At 40.6% G+C, this 19,942-nt stretch overlaps 2 protein-coding genes, 4 non-coding genes and 1 pseudogene across 8 annotated transcripts in view; 6 read left to right on the plus strand and 1 right to left on the minus strand.

The window, feature by feature from the left end:
* The window catches only part of LOC101169839 (NLR family CARD domain-containing protein 3), a 1,010,604-nt gene that overhangs the window by 977,452 nt on the left and 13,210 nt on the right, over window positions 1-19,942 (plus strand). The window contains exons 1-2 of one of the 3 annotated variants that reach the window (XM_023961876.1): window positions 12,673-12,682; window positions 14,938-14,941. The exons of the other annotated variants lie outside the window; for them this stretch is intronic. The gene's annotated coding sequence lies outside the window, so the exon portion shown is untranslated. Of the gene's footprint in view, window positions 1-12,672; window positions 12,683-14,937; window positions 14,942-19,942 lie in introns of those variants that run through there. 3 annotated transcript variants of the gene reach the window in all.
* Window positions 1-19,942, minus strand: part of LOC105355408 (NACHT, LRR and PYD domains-containing protein 12-like) — a 768,227-nt gene that overhangs the window by 663,697 nt on the left and 84,588 nt on the right. The gene's annotated exons all lie outside the window — the stretch shown is intronic.
* On the plus strand, window positions 578-741 carry LOC111946572. The gene has a single exon (XR_002872306.1). It is a non-coding gene; the product is annotated as a U1 spliceosomal RNA (small nuclear RNA).
* On the plus strand, window positions 1,651-1,783 carry LOC111946578 (annotated as a pseudogene).
* On the plus strand, window positions 2,693-2,856 carry LOC111946573. Its single transcript, XR_002872307.1, has one exon. It is a non-coding gene; the product is annotated as a U1 spliceosomal RNA (small nuclear RNA).
* On the plus strand, window positions 3,766-3,928 carry LOC111946574. Its single transcript, XR_002872308.1, has one exon. It is a non-coding gene; the product is annotated as a U1 spliceosomal RNA (small nuclear RNA).
* On the plus strand, window positions 12,154-12,317 carry LOC111946576. Its single transcript, XR_002872310.1, has one exon. It is a non-coding gene; the product is annotated as a U1 spliceosomal RNA (small nuclear RNA).

Here is a 19,942-nt window from a genome sequence, read left to right on the forward strand (position 1 = left end):
GTCACATCTCTTTCCACAGCAAGTTTGAGCTCAAGTAGGAAACAACAGCCAGAAAAGTGGCCTCTGAGCCAAGCAAAGGGGGCATGGAAACCACACCCTTAGAACATTCAATTTTGACTGAACTCAAGACGTCTTGTGTTGCACTGACAGGCAACTAACATCTTCTTATGGGATTCTGCCAAGCGTTTCATGACTGATTGAGCTGGCTCCACATAGATTTGCTTTTCAGCAGGAAGTTGAACACGTACTGCCTTTAGTAAGCTCCACAGCTGGAAGACAAGTTCTCAGCCTTCTGATGTCACTGGTGGGTGGGGATGGGGACCCACAAGCCAATGAATGTTTCTTTTAACAGGAAAAGAAACTGTAAAACAATTCTTTTTCCGGCCATAAAGCAGGGCTCACAGAAGTATGTCAACTTTACACAATATAACAAAACACAAGCAGTGTTTTAACATGGCAAAAAGTATTGGTCATGGGTCTGACTCGGGGATTAGGAAAATGCATGGGGCACTTGCTAAACCTACTGCCAGAGTCAAGGACTGGGGAAGCAGTCATCCTTGTTTGAACCCAAGAAGACATACTTACCTGGCAGGGGTGACACCATGATCAAGAAGGTGGTTTGCCCAAGGCGAGGCTCTGTCATTGCACCCTGACCGTGCTGACCCTTGTGAATTCCCCAAATGTGGGAATCTCAACTGCATAATTTGTGGTAGTGGGGGACTGCGTTCGCGCTCTCCCCTGTTTACAATGTAAAAGACAAAGATGTCTTAGAACAGTGAAAGCTTCATGTCCATCTTCGGAATGCAAAATGTGAGCAGTTTTAGGTGTGATGCAACTAGTGCTTTCTCTCTCTCTATCCCTATCTATATCTATATATACGCGTTACATTTTGTTGGATCTTGGACAGGACCAGAGCCCGTCTATAGGCTACATTGGCTTGCATGCGTCTGACGTTAGCGTTAGTGTCCCTTCCTTACAAAGATGGCTGGCCAGGTGCAAAAGACATCAGCCGTTGGGTGTGGAAAACCACCACAAAATCCTCCCTTGCATTGGGGATGTGGGACAACGCAAAAGTCACATCTCTTTCCACAGCAAGTTTGAGCTCAAGTAGGAAACAACAGCCAGAAAAGTGGCCTCTGAGCCAAGCAAAGGGGGCATGGAAACCACACCCTTAGAACATTCAATTTTGACTGAACTCAAGACGTCTTGTGTTGCACTGACAGGCAACTAACATCTTCTTATGGGATTCTGCCAAGCGTTTCATGACTGATTGAGCTGGCTCCACATAGATTTGCTTTTCAGCAGGAAGTTGAACACGTACTGCCTTTAGTAAGCTCCACAGCTGGAAGACAAGTTCTCAGCCTTCTGATGTCACTGGTGGGTGGGGATGGGGACCCACAAGCCAATGAATGTTTCTTTTAACAGGAAAAGAAACTGTAAAACAATTCTTTTTCCGGCCATAAAGCAGGGCTCACAGAAGTATGTCAACTTTACACAATATAACAAAACACAAGCAGTGTTTTAACATGGCAAAAAGTATTGGTCATGGGTCTGACTCGGGGATTAGGAAAATGCATGGGGCACTTGCTAAACCTACTGCCAGAGTCAAGGACTGGGGAAGCAGTCATCCTTGTTTGAACCCAAGAAGACATACTTACCTGGCAGGGGTGACACCATGATCAAGAAGGTGGTTTGCCCAGGTGAGGCTCTGTCATTCCCCAAATGTGGGAATCTCAACTGCATAATTTGTGGTAGTGGGGGACTGCGTTCGCGCTCTCCCCTGTTTACAATGTAAAAGACAAAGATGTCTTAGAACAGTGAAAGCTTCATGTCCATCTTCGGAATGCAAAATGTGAGCAGTTTTAGGTGTGATGCAACTAGTGCTTTCTCTCTCTCTATCCCTATCTATATCTATATATACGCGTTACATTTTGTTGGATCTTGGACAGGACCAGAGCCCGTCTATAGGCTACATTGGCTTGCATGCGTCTGACGTTAGCGTTAGTGTCCCTTCCTTACAAAGATGGCTGGCCAGGTGCAAAAGACATCAGCCGTTGGGTGTGGAAAACCACCACAAAATCCTCCCTTGCATTGGGGATGTGGGACAACGCAAAAGTCACATCTCTTTCCAAAGCAAGTTTGAGCTCAAGTAGGAAACAACAGCCAGAAAAGTGGCCTCTGAGCCAAGCAAAGGGGGCATGGAAACCACACCCTTAGAACATTCAATTTTGACTGAACTCAAGACGTCTTGTGTTGCACTGACAGGCAACTAACATCTTCTTATGGGATTCTGCCAAGCGTTTCATGACTGATTGAGCTGGCTCCACATAGATTTGCTTTTCAGCAGGAAGTTGAACACGTACTGCCTTTAGTAAGCTCCACAGCTGGAAGACAAGTTCTCAGCCTTCTGATGTCACTGGTGGGTGGGGATGGGGACCCACAAGCCAATGAATGTTTCTTTTAACAGGAAAAGAAACTGTAAAACAATTCTTTTTCCGGCCATAAAGCAGGGCTCACAGAAGTATGTCAACTTTACACAATATAACAAAACACAAGCAGTGTTTTAACATGGCAAAAAGTATTGGTCATGGGTCTGACTCGGGGATTAGGAAAATGCATGGGGCACTTGCTAAACCTACTGCCAGAGTCAAGGACTGGGGAAGCAGTCATCCTTGTTTGAACCCAAGAAGACATACTTACCTGGCAGGGGTGACACCATGATCAAGAAGGTGGTTTGCCCAAGGCGAGGCTCTGTCATTGCACCCTGACCGTGCTGACCCTTGTGAATTCCCCAAATGTGGGAATCTCAACTGCATAATTTGTGGTAGTGGGGGACTGCGTTCGCGCTCTCCCCTGTTTACAATGTAAAAGACAAAGATGTCTTAGAACAGTGAAAGCTTCATGTCCATCTTCGGAATGCAAAATGTGAGCAGTTTTAGGTGTGATGCAACTAGTGCTTTCTCTCTCTCTATCCCTATCTATATCTATATATACGCGTTACATTTTGTTGGATCTTGGACAGGACCAGAGCCCGTCTATAGGCTACATTGGCTTGCATGCGTCTGACGTTAGCGTTAGTGTCCCTTCCTTACAAAGATGGCTGGCCAGGTGCAAAAGACATCAGCCGTTGGGTGTGGAAAACCACCACAAAATCCTCCCTTGCATTGGGGATGTGGGACAACGCAAAAGTCACATCTCTTTCCAAAGCAAGTTTGAGCTCAAGTAGGAAACAACAGCCAGAAAAGTGGCCTCTGAGCCAAGCAAAGGGGGCATGGAAACCACACCCTTAGAACATTCAATTTTGACTGAACTCAAGACGTCTTGTGTTGCACTGACAGGCAACTAACATCTTCTTATGGGATTCTGCCAAGCGTTTCATGACTGATTGAGCTGGCTCCACATAGATTTGCTTTTCAGCAGGAAGTTGAACACGTACTGCCTTTAGTAAGCTCCACAGCTGGAAGACAAGTTCTCAGCCTTCTGATGTCACTGGTGGGTGGGGATGGGGACCCACAAGCCAATGAATGTTTCTTTTAACAGGAAAAGAAACTGTAAAACAATTCTTTTTCCGGCCATAAAGCAGGGCTCACAGAAGTATGTCAACTTTACACAATATAACAAAACACAAGCAGTGTTTTAACATGGCAAAAAGTATTGGTCATGGGTCTGACTCGGGGATTAGGAAAATGCATGGGGCACTTGCTAAACCTACTGCCAGAGTCAAGGACTGGGGAAGCAGTCATCCTTGTTTGAACCCAAGAAGACATACTTACCTGGCAGGGTGACACCATGATCAAGAAGGTGGTTTGCCCAAGGCGAGGCTCTGTCATTGCACCCTGACCGTGCTGACCCTTGTGAATTCCCCAAATGTGGGAATCTCAACTGCATAATTTGTGGTAGTGGGGGACTGCGTTCGCGCTCTCCCCTGTTTACAATGTAAAAGACAAAGATGTCTTAGAACAGTGAAAGCTTCATGTCCATCTTCGGAATGCAAAATGTGAGCAGTTTTAGGTGTGATGCAACTAGTGCTTTCTCTCTCTCTATCCCTATCTATATCTATATTTACGCGTTACATTTTGTTGGATCTTGGACAGGACCAGAGCCCGTCTATAGGCTACATTGGCTTGCATGCGTCTGACGTTAGCGTTAGTGTCCCTTCCTTACAAAGATGGCTGGCCAGGTGCAAAAGACATCAGCCGTTGGGTGTGGAAAACCACCACAAAATCCTCCCTTGCATTGGGGATGTGGTACAACGCAAAAGTCGCATCTCTTTCCACAGCAAGTTTGAGCTCAAGTAGGAAACAACAGCCAGAAAAGTGGCCTCTGAGCCAAGCAAAGGGGGCATGGAAACCACACCCTTAGAACATTCAATTTTGACTGAACTTAAGACGTCTTGTGTTGCACCGACAGGCAACTAACATCTTCTTATGGGATTCTGCCAAGTGTTTCATGACTGATTGAGCTGGCTCCACATAGGTTTGCTTTTCAGCAGGAAGTTGAACACGTACTGCCTTTAGTAAGCTCCACAGCTGGAAGACAAGTTCTTAGCCTTCTGATGTCACTGGTGGGTGGGGGTGGGGACCCACAAGCCAATGAATGTTTCTTTTAACAGGAATAGAAACTGTAAAACAATTCTTTTTCCGGCCATAAAGCTGGGGGGTATTCCAGGAAGCATGTTTAAACTAGCCTGACTTTAAGCCTGAACTCTGGCTGAAATCCGCCTTAACTTGCTTACTCAGGGTATGTCGGTTCCAAAAGACCGGATATGAGTTGGCGTAATTACGCTCGACTTGGTAACCCTGGGTGATTGGGGTGCACGGCAGGTACATAAAGACATTCTCAATGGATCGCTGATTTCTGGAGTCACCATGGAAAAGCGTGGTGAAAAAAAAAAAACGCTGTGCTTCAGTGAAACGGAGTCTGAGATTTTAATGACGGCGTATGAAGATTACACGACCATCAAAAAAGTAACACGGCTGCATGATCAAAAAAAGAGTTTCTGAGTGTAGAAAAAGAGCAGACAAAGTAAACGCATGAGTTTCTGATCTTATTTCCATTTTCCTTGTGACGCACATACATATATAACTCATCCAATTTTGCCAACTTAAATGAATTACTTCTATTGGTAACAAAAAATTGAGTTAAATTTATTCAACCTAATTTCTTACGTCTATAAAACTCAATAATTGTTTCTACAACTCAAATTTACGTATTTATCTAACTAAATGTCATATTACTCCAATTCAATTCATATTTTTTTCCATCTTAATTAATTAAATTTCTTGAACTCTCAAATGCCTAAGTTTGAGCCGGCAGATATACTCATTTTTATAACAATAAAAAAGACAGGGGAATAATGCACGGTGCGCAAAAATCCGTTAAAGAATTTTCCTTGATTGTCATTACAATATCAAGCCGTAGGGGTGCTATATAAACTAACCATCATCTCCTTCACTCTCACTCATGGTGCAGAGACGTAAGCTCAGTACGGCAAAATAACTCGGCGAAGCATGGCAAAACACAGTAAAACAGCTAAACAACTAAACACATTTGGTCAAAAACCCACACTTAAACCCAAATCCGTCCAGACAGGCAAAGGGAATGATATCCCACAATCCTTTGCGGTGCTGCTCTAACAGCAGCACCAAAGTTACACATTCTTAATTGAATTACTTTGAATGAAAGTAAAATAACCGTCTGAAAACTACGTGTAATTTTTAAACCGACTTACAAAAAATGATTTATTTTAACTGAAACAAATAATTAAGTTAGATCAAAGTAAAAAAAAAATATTTCCAGCATCCATATGTGGTCTTATCACCCTCTCACGGTAGAAAAAGTATTATCTGAGCTTTTTCATCCACTAAATCATCTTCAAATGGACACGCCATGCTGCTTCACCTCTCTGTAAACAAACTAACCTTCAACTAAACCTGCTCCCGACCAGGTTATGTTCAGAGCATGAGTTGCCATGGCAACTTGACCTACCCTGAAACATACCTCCATTTCTGTGGCCTGTTGCACAAAAGTAGAATTAAGACATCCGGGGATAAATGACTGAGCTGAGCTCAATGAATCCAAAACATGTGCGTCCAGGCTTAATTGGTTACACAAAGACCAAGCCAGGATGAGCAGACACGGATTCATCAAGCCAGGTGTAACCAATCCTGGATAGGTGCGCGCTCACAGCTCACTCAAACAGACCCCTCCACAGATCACAGATAAACTGATTTACCATGGCAACTAGAGCCGCGTACCTTTCCCCGTCAGAAGCACAAATCCTCATGGAGGCATACGAGGAGGTAAAAGATATAATTAAGAAGAAAGGCAACACCACCACAGTGATAAAGCACACTCAAAATTTTTTTAAATTAAATTACCAGCCAATTAATTTTATGAAAATGTAACTTGTCATTTCAACCAGAAAATGTTATGTTTGTAAATCTTACGTGAATGAATCATCTCGATCGTACATAAAAATAATCCGTTTAAAAGTTACTAATTTCAATCATGTTGATCCAACATGATACCGTTAAATTGGATACATTAGTAATCGCAAGGAATTGTGGGATTCCATTTTCTTTGTCTATCTGGGCAGATTGGGGTCTAAGTGTGAGTTTTTGTCCATGGGTTTTATTGTCTAGCTGTTTTACTCTGTTTTAACTAGTGATTTAAACTGTAATGGTTATTTTTTTTTCTGCACCATGAGTTAGAGTGTGGGAGAGGATGATGACAAAACCCCCTTGTGCGGTACAATATTAATGTTACTATGCTTAAGGAAGAAATCGCGGTATTTGAACTCCTGTCTTGTGATGTGGGACTTTGCTGCGTATTTCATGTCTTTAATGTAAAAGATATTGGCTGTAACTTTCGAAAACATCATCAATGTCAGATGTATAAATAAAATTAAGGCAAAAAATCAAGATATATCAACATAAATTGTGTTAGGTAGTCATACAAATTTAAGTTGAATAAACTTAATTTAATGAGGTGTGACCAATTGAAGTGCTTCAACTAAGTTGGATCAACTTTTATCTTTTGAGAGTGAGGAACAATATTAATTTAAAGTTGGGTCCAACTGCAGTATTTAAATTGAATCAACTTAAGATAAGATAAGATAAGATAAGATAAAGATACTTTATTGATCCCAGCTTAGGAAATTCAGTTGTTGCAGCGTCGGCGTTAGGCTCAAGATACAAACTTACACACAATAGATGACAGAGAACCAGAACAATCAATCGTAAAGAAACATCAGTGAATTAGAACAGTCGTATTGCATGCCACATCAGGAGAGAGAAAATAGACGGACCATAAATGACTTTATCTATTGCACATGGATGACAAGTTATAGAGTCCAATGGAGTGGGGAATGAAAGATCTTCTGAAGCGGTTTGTGTGACAGCGAAGCTGCCTTAGTCTGTTGGAGAAGGAGCTCCGCTGACCGTCCAGTACAGGATGGAGAGGATGCTCAGGATTATCCATGATGGATACCAGTTTATTTAAAGTCCTCCTCTCCATCACAGATTCAAACGTGGCCATTTTGCAACCAATTACAGAGCCAGCTCTTCGGATCAGTTTGTTCAGTCTATTGCTGTCCCTAGCAGGTATGCTGCCCCCCCAGCAGACCACCGAGAAGAACAGAGTGCTGGCCACAACAGACTGGTAGAATATTTCAAGCATCTTGCTGCACACGTTGAAGGACCTCAGCCTCCTCAGGAAATGGAGTCTGCTGCTGGCCTTCTTATACACAGCAGTGCTGTTGCTCTTCCAGCTCAGTCTGTTGTCGATGATTACTCCCAAGTACTTGTACTCCTCTACCTCTGCCACCTCTCTGCCAAAGATGCTGAGAGGCTGGGAAGCTGGTGGTTTCTTCCTGAAGTCCATCACCATCTCTCTGGTCTTTTCCACATTCAGCAGCAGGTTGTTTTCTCCAGACCATCTCACAAATTTATCCACAAGATCCCTGTACTCCTCCTCCCGCCCACCATTAATGCAGCCAACAACAGCAGAGTCATCAGAGAACTTCTGAAGATGGCATGACTCTGAGTTGTACTGGAAGTCACTGGTGTACAAAGTGAACAGGAAGGGAGAGAGCACAGTTCCCTGTGGGGCCCCCACACTGCTTGTCACCACGTCAGACAGGACACCGCCCAGCCGGACAAACTGCGGCCTGTCTGACAAGTAATCAATGATCCAGAAGACCAAGGCGCCGTCCACACCCATCCGCTGCAGCTTCTCACCCAGTAACCAGGGCTGGATGGTGTTGAACGCACTGGAGAAATCAAAGAATGTGACCCTCACAGTGTCCCCCCCTCCATCCAGGTGAGAGTGAGCACGTTGCAGCAGGTGAATAACAGCATCCTCCACCCCCAATTGTGGCTGGTAGGCAAACTGAAGTGGGTCCAGAGATGGTTTCACCAGAGGTCTCAGGTGGGACAACAAAATCCTTTCCAGAACTTTAGCTGCATGGGACGTGAGGGCAACAGGACGGTAATCACTAGGTCCAGAGGGTGCAGTCTTCTTGGGAACAGGAACCAAACATGCGGTTTTCCAGGTGTCCGGCACCCTCATCAGACTGAGGCTCAGGTTAAAGAGGTGCTGGAAAACAGTGGATAGCTGGGCGGCACAGGACTTCAATATCCTGGGGCTGATGCCGTCTGGGCCACTTAAACTTATTAGTTTGAACCTAAGTACATTAAGTAGGACCAATATGATTCATATTTGTTCAAGTAACGCTATCTAATCATGTGGAAATCATTTCCATAATTTTTTTATGTTCATTCAAAGTGAACGTTTTTTGAGTGTAGTTGACCTGCTTTGTTTTGTCCTTATTCAATAAAGGAACATAATGTTACACATTGTGTTTTTATATTCATATTGAATGTGTATTATTTTATATGACAGAGTACTAGGGCCCCACTGAGGAAAAAGGATAAAGTCATAAATTTATGAGGCTGGTTCTTTCTGCAGAAAAGCAACATATTCTTTTTAAAGTTCTGATAGTCATGACAATGTGATAATTCATATTTTGGCACATTAGCATGTCTTCGTTAATGAAACCATACTGAAGGACAATTTCACGAAATGCCCCACATCTGTCATTTTAACAACTGTCCTCCTTTAAAACAACTGGTTACAATATTATGACTTGTCTTTTTTTCCCTCTGTGGCCCTAATATTCTATCATTTTATATATAGCCTTATAGTCTATGGGACACTGTAAATTATCTAATGATAGCAACATCGTCTAAAACTCATTATTTATCCAGAATGATTGAAATTAATGATCACTAACGTTTAAATAATGACAGCGGGTCTAGTTATATGTGATAACAATGTATAGTGAGCAGTGAAATAACTATTGGTTTCCATTTGTGGCGACTGCTGACTGACATTAGGGATGAGATTAAATAGATCCTGGAATTTAGCCTGGTCTGGAGCAGGCTAGCTCCACAGAATAAATCTCCATGGTAATTTATACCATAACATATCCTCCTGCCCCCTATCCAGCTTTAGTGCAACCTGATTGGGGATCAATTGAGCCAGGATCACCAAGAAATCCTGGCTTAATCCCTTATCCTACTTTTGTGCAACAGGCCCCTGGAACCGAAAACTGAGGTTATCAACTTCCTTAGCCTCAAACTTACAGTGAGAGCTAGCATAACCTGCTTTCTGGAATACCCCCCAGGGCTCACAGAAGTATGTCAACTTAACACAAAATAACAAAACACAAGCAGTGTTTTGACATTGCAAAAGTATTGGGGCCTGTTGCACAAAAGTAGGATAAGGGATTAAGCCAGGATATCTTGGTGATCCTCATGGAGGCATACGAGGAGGTAAAAGATGCAACAGGCCCCAATACTTTTGCAATGTCAAAACACTGCTTGTGTTTTGTTATTTTGTGTTAAGTTGACATACTTCTGTGAGCCCTGGGGGAATTCCAGAAAGCAGGTTATGCTAGCTCTCACGGTAAGTTTGAGGCTAAGGAAGTTGATAACCTCAGTTTTCGGTTCCAGGGGCCTGTTGCACAAAAGTAGGATAAGGGATTAAGCCAGGATATCTTGGTGATCCTGGCTCAATTGATCCTCAATCAGGTTGCACTAAAGCTGGATAGGGGGCAGGAGGATATGTTATGGTATAAATTACCATGGAGATTTATTCTGTGGAGCTAGCCTGCTCCAGACCAGGCTAAATTCCAGGATCTATTTAATCTCATCCCTAATGTCAGTCAGCAGTCGCCACAAATGGAAACCAATAGTTATTTCACTGCTCACTATACATTGTTAACACATATAACTAGACCCACTGTAATTATTTAAACGTTCGTGATCATTAATTTCAATCATTTTGGATAAATAATGAGTTTTAGATGATGTTGCTATCATTAAATAATTTACAGTTTCCCATAGACTATAAGGCTATATGTAAAATGATAGAATATTAAGGCCACAGAGGGGGAAAAAATACAGGTCATAATATTGTAACCAGTTGTTTTAGAGGAGGACAGTTGTTAAAATGACAGATGTGGGGCATTTCGTGAAATTGTCCTTCAGTATGGTTTCATAAACGAAGACATGCTGATGTGCCAGAATATGAAGGATCACATTGTCAGAACGATCAAAACTGTAAAAAGAATATGTTGCTTTTCTGCAGAAAGAACCAGTCTCATAAATTTATGACTTTTTCCTTTTTTCCTTAGTGGCCCCTAGTATTCTGTCATATAAAATAATGCACATTCCATTAAAATATGAAAACACAATGTGTAACATTATGTTCCTTTATTGAATAAGGATAAAACAAAGCAGGTAAACTACACTCAAAAAACGTTCACTTTGAATGAACATAAAAAAATTATGGAAATGATTTCCACATGGTTAGATAGCGTTACTTGAACAAAAATGAATCATATCGGTCATACTTAATGTACTTAGGTTCAAACTAATAAATTTAAGTTGATTCAATCTAAATACTGCAGTTGGACCCAACTTTAAATTAATATTGTTGCTCACTCTCAAAAGATAAAAGTTGATCCAACTTAATTGAATCACTTCAATTTGTCACACCTCATTAAATTAAGTTTATTCAACTTAAATTTGTATGACTACCTAACACAATGTATGTTGATATATCTTAATTTTTTGCCTTAATTTTATTTATACATCTGACATTGATAATGTTTTCCAAAGTTTCAATCAATGGGTCTTTTAATTTTCACATCAATGATATGAAATACTCAGAAATGTCCCACGTCACAAGACAGGAGTTCAGATAATGCGAATTCTATCTTAAGTTCCATGAACAGTTTACCGCACAAGGGTTTTGTCATCATCCTCTCCCACACTCTAACTCATGGTGCAGAAAAGAAATAAACATATCAGTTTAAATCACTAGTTAAAACAGAGTAAAACAGCTAGACAATAAAACCCATGGACAAAAACTCACACTTAGACCTCAATCTGCCCAGATAGACAAAGAAAATGGAATCCGACAATTCCTTGCGATTACTAATGTATCCAATTTAACGGTATCATGTTGGATCAACATGATTAAAATTAGTAACTTTTAAATGGATTATTTTTATGTACGATCGACATGATTCATTCACGTAAGATTTACAAACATAACATTTTCTGGTTGAAATGACAAGTTACATTTTCATAAAATTAATTGGCTGGTAATTTAATTTAAAAAAATTTTGAGTGTGCTTTATCACTGTGGCAGTGTTGCCTTTCTTCTTAATTATATCTTTTACCTCCTCGTATGCCTCCATGAGGATTTGTGCTTCCGACGGGGAAAGGTACGCGGCTCTAGTTGCCATGGTGAATCAGTTTATCTGTGATCTGTGGCGGGGACTGTTTGAGTGAGCCGTGAGCGCGCAGCTATCCAGGATTGGTTACACCTGGCTTGATGAATCCGTGTCTGCTCATCCTGGCTTGGTCTTTGTGTAACCAATTAAGCCTGGAGGCATATGTTTTGGATTCATTGAGCTCAGCTCAGTCATTTATCCCGGATGTCTTAATTCTACTTTTGTGCAACAGGCCCTTGGTCATGGGTCTGACTCGGGGATTAGGAAAATGCATGGGGCACTTGCTAAACCTACTGCCAGAGTCAAGGACTGGGGAAGCAGTCATCCTTGTTTGAACCCAAGAAGACATACTTACCTGGAAGGGGTGACACCATGATCAGGAAGGTGGTTTGCCCAAGGTGAGGCTCTGTCATTGCACCCTGACCGTGCTGACCCTTGTAAATTCCCCAAATGTGGGAATCTCAACTGCGTAATTTGTGGTAGTGGAGGACTGCGTTCGCGCTCTCCCCTGTTTACAATGTAAAAGACAAAGATGTCTTAGAACAGTGAAAGCTTCATGTCCATCTTTGGAATGCAAAATGTGAGCAGTTGTAGGTGTGATGCAACTAGCGCTTTCTTTCTCTATACCTATCTATATATAGTCAATAAATCTTTTTGGATCTTGAACAGGGACAGAACCGGTCTTAAGGCTACAAGTTTGAATGCATCTGACATTAGCGGATATTCCAGGAAGCAGGTTATGCTAGCTCACACGATAAGTTTGAGGCTAAGGAAGTTGATAACCTCAGCTTTCGGTTTCAGAAAAGGAGGTATGTTGCAGGGTAGGTCAAGTTACCATGGCAACTCATGCTCTGAACATAACCTGGTCTGGAGCAGGTTTAGTTGAAGCTTAGTTTGTTAGTTTGTTGAGAGGTGAAGCAGCATGGCGTGTCCATTTGAAGATGATTTAGTGGATGGAGAAGCTCAGATAATACTTTTTTCACTGTGAGAGGGTGATAAGACCACATATGGATGCTGGAAGGAGAAACTTTTTTACTTTGATCTAACTTAATTATTTAATTCAGTTAAGATAAATCTTTTTTTTTCTCATTTTTTGTTTTTATCACCTTAAAAATAACACGTAGTTTTCAGACAATTATTTTCCTTTCATTCAAATTATTTTTATGAAGTAGGTGTAACTTTGTTGCTGCTTTTAGATCGGCACAGCAAGGGATTCTGGGATATCATTCTTTTTTTCTGTCTGGACGGATTAGGGTTTAAGTGTAGGTTTTTGACAAAATGTGTTTAGTTGTTTAGCTTTTTTACTGTGTATTGCCGAGATTTGCCAAGTTATTTTGTCCTACTATGCTTATGTTTCTGCACCATGAGTGAGAGTGAAGGAGAAAATGACCAGATTTTATAGCACCCCTACAAGTTACCATTGTGATGACAATGATGGAAAGTTCATTAATGAAATTTTGCACTCCGTGCATTTTTTACCGTCCTTTCTATTGTTATAAAAATGAGCATATCTGCCGGCTACTTCAAAATGCTTTTTCATTTTCTTCTTTAACATCGCTCATTCTGTGACATAATTAAAGCAAAACTGCAAAGAGAGGATTGCATTTGCGTTAGTTACATTGTGAAAATGAAAAAGCATTTCTGATAAAAGTAGACATTTCTAAATGAATTTTGCTACATATTTACTAGAGAACCTTTTTGAAAATGAAATGTCAAATACCATTTTCATTATAATTTTAATTAAGGGACAGAATAAGCGGTGTTGAAGAAGAAAAGGAAAAAGCTATTTGGCGGATTGCTTTTTCATTTTAATTTTGAGTCAAAAAATGCATCTTCATTTTGAAAATGAAAAAGCATTTCTGGTTTTCACTTTTATATTTAAATATGCTACAGAAAAACTTCCATACTTTATAGACTCGCAGGCATGAATTTTCTAAACTCTTTTAAGCAGACATTTTCTTTAAAGTAACCGTTTGTGGTCTCCATCTTCTGGAATAAAGTGTAATGCTATAAGATGAGCTCCACCTAGTGGCCAAACTGAAAAGCCCTTCAGAAGGGCAGAACATTTATTTTTGTAATATGATGCAGTTTAGATCCTTTTAAATTTTAATGATCTGCACATTTTTGTTGGAGCTTCTCCGTTTAAGAAACCATGTCATACTGTATGGTGTTAATAATCTCCTAGGTTTGTTATTTCACTAATACATTTTTCTAGTATGTGAACTGTATCAGAATAATATGAATATCTTCAAACAAAAAACAACAGAACAAAATGCAAGTTTAAAAGTAATTGACAGAATTTTAAAATAAAAGTTTTATTCAGGGAATAGTAAAATTGACGGGGAAAAAACTTTTTGCCCTTTAATAAAACTTTATTTGCAACACTGAAAGTCATAGAATCACACAAAGACAAATAGCTTTGAACAAAGGGGCCAACAGAAGAAAGCAGCAAATGAAAGAAAGAAAAGAGGTCGAACAAAACTGCATAGAATTTTATCATTAATGACAAACTTAGAAGGAAAGCGAGCAAAAAGGCGCCTCACCAATAATTCCAATTGTATTTTTCAATTTTTAAACCCTTTAAATTCTTTGGGTTTTTAACAGATTCAACGTTTTCATTTTCAACAGATGAAAATGGGGAACAAGGGTTGTATATTGACATTTGTGAATGTATTAAGACTGTAATATTTGGCCAGAATGAAAATGAATATACAGTGGAGCAAAAAAAATATTTATTCAGGGACCAATTCTGCACGTTCTCAAACTTAATAAGATTAGGGATACCTGTAATTTTAATAATAGGTATATCTCAACTATGAGAGAAATAATGAGAAAAATAATAAAATTTTCACCTTCAATGCACTTGCTGATGCAGGTTTTAATTCAAAATTTGACAATGCATGGCCCCATTCATTCCTTCCTTTACACAGATCAGTTGTCCTGGGGGGTATTCCAGAAAGCAGGTTATGCTAGCTCTCACGGTAAGTTTGAGGCTAAGGAAGTTGATAACCTCAGTTTTCTGTTCCAGAAATGGAGGTATGTTTCAGGGTAGGTCAAGTTGCCATGGCAACTCATGCTCTGAACATAACCTGGTCGGGAGCAGGTTTAGTTGAAGGTTAGTTTGTTTACAGAGAGGTGAAGCAGCATGGCGTGTCATTTGGAGATGATTTAGTGGATGAAGAAGCTCAGATAATACTATTTCTACCGTGAGAGGGTGATAAGACCACATATGGATGCTGGAAATATATATATTTTTTACTTTGATATAACTTAATTATTTGTTTCAGTTAAAATCAATAATATTTTTGTAAGTCGGTTTAAAAATTACACGTAGTTTTCAGACGGTTATTTTACTTTCATTCAAAGTAATTCAATTAAGAAGGTGTAACTTTGGTGCTGCTGTTAGAGCGGCACCGCAAAGGATTGTGGGATATCAGTCCCGTTGCCTGTCTGGACGGATTTGGGTTTAAGTGTGGGATTTTGACCAAATGTGTTTAGTTGTTTAGCTGTTTTACTGTGTTTCGCTGAGTTATTTTGCCGTACTGAGCTTACGTCTCTGCACCATGAGTGAGAGTGAAGGAGATGATGGTTAGTTTATATAGCACCCCTACGGCTTGATATTGTAATGACAATCAAGGAAAATTCTTTAACGGATTTTTGCGCACCGTGCATTATTCCCCTGTCTTTTTTATTGTTATAAAAATGAGTATATCTGCCGGCTCAAACTTAGGCATTTGAGAGTTCAAGAAATGTAATTAATTAAGATGGAAAAAAATATGAATTGAATTGGAGTAATATGACCTTTGTTAGATAAATACGTAAATTTGAGTTGTATAAACAATTATTGAGTTTTATAGACGTAAGAAATTAGGTTGAATAAATTTAACTCAATTTTTTGTTACCAATAGAAGTAATTCATTTAAGTTGGCAAAATTGGATGAGTTATATATGTATGTGCGTCACAAGGAAAATGGAAATAAGATCAGAAACTCGTGCGTTTACTTTGTCTGCTCTTTTTCTACACGCAGAAACTCTTTTTTGTGATCATGCAGCCGTGTTACTTTTTTGATGGACGTATAATCTTCATACACCATCATTAAAACCTCAGACTCCGTCTCACTGAAGTACAGCGTTTTCTTTTTTTTCACCACGCGTTTCCATGGTGACTCCAGAAATCGGCGATCCATTGAGAATGTCTTTATGTACCTGCCGTGCACGCCCATTAACCCAGGGTTACCAAGTCGCGCGTAATTACGCCAACTCATATCCGGTCTTTTGGAACCGACATACCCTGAGTAAGCAAGTTCAGGCGTATTTCAGCCAGAGTTCAGGCTTAAAGTCAGGCTAGTTTAAACATGCTTTCTGGAATACCCCCCTGGTCCCTTTGCTGATAAACAACCCCAAAGCATGATATTACCACCTCCATGGTGATGCACTACAGCATTCTTTCTCCTCCAAACATGACAAGTCGCATTCTTCCAAAAAAGTTCTATTTTGGTTCTTTTTTCTCCCAATCCTCTTCTGGATTATTGAACTGTTCTCTAGCAAACTTTAGACGGATCTGCACATGGACTGGCTTCAGCAGGGGGATACATCTAGCACTGCAGGATTTGAGTCTCTGGCTGCATAGTGTGTTACTGATGGTAGCTTTTGTTCCTTTGGTCCCAGCACTCTGCAGGTCATTCACTAGACCCCTCATTGTGGTTCTGGGAATTTTTCTCACCGTTCTTGTGATCATTTTGACTCCACGGGATGAGATCTTGTGGGGAGTTCCAGAGAAAGGGACATTATCAGTGGTCTTGCATGTCTTCCATTTCCTAATATTTGCTCCCACAGTTGATTTCTTCACACTGAGCTCTTTACCTATTGCAGATTCAATCTTTCCATCCTGGCACAAGTCAACAATTTGGTTTCTGGTGTCCTTAGACAGCTCTTTGGTCTTGGCCTTAGAGGAGTTTGGAGCATGACTGTTTGAGGTTTTGGACATGTGTCTTTTATGTAGATAACAAGTTCAAACAGGTATCATTAATGCAGGTAACAAGTGGAGGACAGAGGATCCTCTTACAGAAGAAGTTTCAGGTCTGTGAGAGCCAGAAATCTTGCTTGTTTGTAGGTGACTCATTTTGTCTTTCATAGTTGAGGTAAATGAAGATAGCAGACAATCACCTGCTAGATTTTTATTGCAATATCATGTACTCAATGAGCTTTCAGAACGTTGAACTGACAACATAACTCAAAGTCTCCTCATGTTTTTTCCACCATAATGAAGTAGCAAGAGAACAAGGCTCCAAGCTGAACCTTTAAGCCTGAGAGTGAGGCCGGACGACACATTTACTCATTGAACAAAGACAGAACAATTTTTCTTTTCAACAGTGTCAACCTAAATATGGTTTGATACAGATCCTCTCCAAAACAATCAGGGTGAAGTGAGTTCAGAAAGAGTATCTGTCTCTAAACTACCAACATAGCCTGAAATAAAGATTTTATCATCATCCATGACACTACGTGTGAAAACACTCAGAGCAAAAGAGAACAAGGGCCTTACGCAAAGGTGGTAGTCAGCTTTACCTGCCTGCCTGCTCCAAGCTGGAAAAAGCAGGATATCCTTGGACTTGAAGTATTCCTATAGGTATTGTTATAAATTAATTAACAAGCACAAATAGGCGTGAAAACAAACCCCCAAAAAGTACCGACAAGCAACCTAGTTTGTGGATCCTTCCATGTGGCCACAATGTGGAGGTCAGCAATATAAACAACATCTTTTCCCTCATTTAAATACACAAACATCCCAAAAAAAAGTAATCAAGACTTGACCACCATCATTGCTACAGCAAAGAAAATAAAAAAATATGTACCAGTATGACAGATTGCATGTCTTTGTGCAGCTTCCCCCAGAATCTTGAGGCAAGCATTTTCAATCTGAAATAGCAAAAATAAGTAGAATACATTTCAGTACATGGTACTGCCTTTGCAGTGCATCAGACATTCTAAAAATACTTATCGTGGTTTCCACGCATTGTGTCAAACCCAGGCTCCAAAAGTCTTTCTGAGTTGAACATATATTGTCCTCCTTCACTAGGATGTCTCTGAGAGGACAGTTTTGGTCTAAGACATATTCCAACTGAACGAAAAGAGCATTTCATGTGATTTTGCTTCAATGTGACATAAAAAATGATTAAGGAACCGATTAAAACTACAACAAACTACAAAATAATAGTGGTGCTATTTGTCAAGCTTTAGGAGTTCTGATGCTTTCAATGAGTTTGACCTAAAGTTTCATGTGATTGCATCAAAATGCGCCTTACCACACTGGTGGGATAAGGTTCACGTCTTTCTGGCACTTTGCTCCTGGTACTGACATACGCATGAACAACCTGCCATTCAGGCGTCACGCATGAGTGGCCCAGCAGAAACTTCCTCATAGTTGGTGGATGTGACGATATGCAAACAAGACTACAAACTTTTTATCAATGTTTAATATGAAATCAGTATTTTATTATAAATACTTATTTGCATCTTATCATCTTGCTTTTTGATATGTGGTACTTTCTCAGTCTGGTCATGTTCACCCTCTGGCAAGTTTTTGCCTTCACACTAGTGGCCACCCCCTTGGATGTGATGCTAGCAACAGTGCATAGGTCCTTAGTGCTGGCTGGACAGTGCCACTTGAGTCACTTCCGTGCTTCCTTTTTAGACATCATGTTCTGTGCCCTATCAATGTTGCAAAGTACCTGTTAAAAAATGACATATAAGGTAACGCTTTTGCTTTTTCCTCAATCTCCTGTCCATGTCAGTCAAATTTACAAACTGTTTTGTTCTCGTCAACTCTTGCGTCAATGTCGTCCTCTGGGTCGGCTGCCTCAAAATTGTCATTCAAGACACAGGCGTTCACAGAATGAAGACGTGGATGCTGATGACACATCAGGAAATAGTGACTGGTGAGTGGCCCGCTGATCACACAAACTTGTTAAGGGCCGTACACACCGGGACGAAAATCGGCGCACGTTATTAGCCAGCGTTTTTCAACACGTTTTTTTGTGTTCACACCCAGGCGATTTTCGCTGACGACGAGCCGAGTGAATATGCAATTTCATTCCCTGACATTAGATGGCGCTTAGTGTAAAACAGAAATATTCCTGTACACAAGGTGGCGCTGCGCAATTTTATGCTTCTTAAAGTCGCTTTTCACTCAGAAGAAGAGAGCAAGTATTTATGCGCTTGTCAGTATCATTCAAAGAAAACATGAATATTTCAAGCACCAGTAGCTCTAGTTCCAGTTCCAGCGATGAAGAAATTATTGTTCTGTTGAATGATGAAAGACGCCGGAAAAGATGTCAATTTTGGGTACATCCCATAGTTATGAGAAGAGAAGAACATGGGAAGTTTTATCGACTGGTACAAGAGCTGAAAATGTATCATGAGCGTTTTCGGGGATATTTTAGAAAGTCTGTCTTATTTCTTCGCAGCAGTGTTGACGCTACTTGGCGTATATCTTCTTCGCTGGTATGTGTGCTCAGCAAGACAGTTTTGTGTTTGAGCGCCCCCAAGTTGTGTTTTACTGTAACTTCAGAAGCTCCAGACAGGTGTGCAAAAGCGCCATTCTCATTGGTCGTATAGTTTTTGACGCGGCGCGTCAAACCAAAAAAAACGGACCTGAGGCGTTTTTAAAAAAATGACGCTTTTACGCTTGGTGTTTTTCGCGTCGGTGTGCACACTCACATTGGTGCCCTTTGTTTAGTTACGAGGCGTTAAACGTCGGCGAATTTCGCGCAGGAAATTCGTCCCGGTGTGTACAGGCCTTTAAATTATTAGATTGACTATTTTAACAATGTAAAATCGGAAAGTGTTGTTTCATTAAAATAGCAAAACTGTTGCAAAGCGAAAGGGCATTCCTTCCAGTCACGCCTTTATAGGTCACACTTTGATTGCCCCTTTGTGTATTATAGTCCCCCATGAGGACAATGGAGTCTCCGTTGGAGTGCTTTCCAGTACCCCTCAGAGGGACACCAGGAATTCTGGGAATTCTGAACTGCTGTTTGGCTAGTTGGCTACAACCACAGTCAGAAATGTGTATGAAGGGACACAATTATTTCATCCGCCGGGATGAGCCCCAACATTTGGCTGCCGAGCTACGGG

Source organism: Oryzias latipes, chromosome 2 (assembly GCF_002234675.1).
Source record: "Oryzias latipes chromosome 2, ASM223467v1".
Lineage (NCBI taxonomy): Eukaryota > Metazoa > Chordata > Actinopteri > Beloniformes > Adrianichthyidae > Oryzias > Oryzias latipes.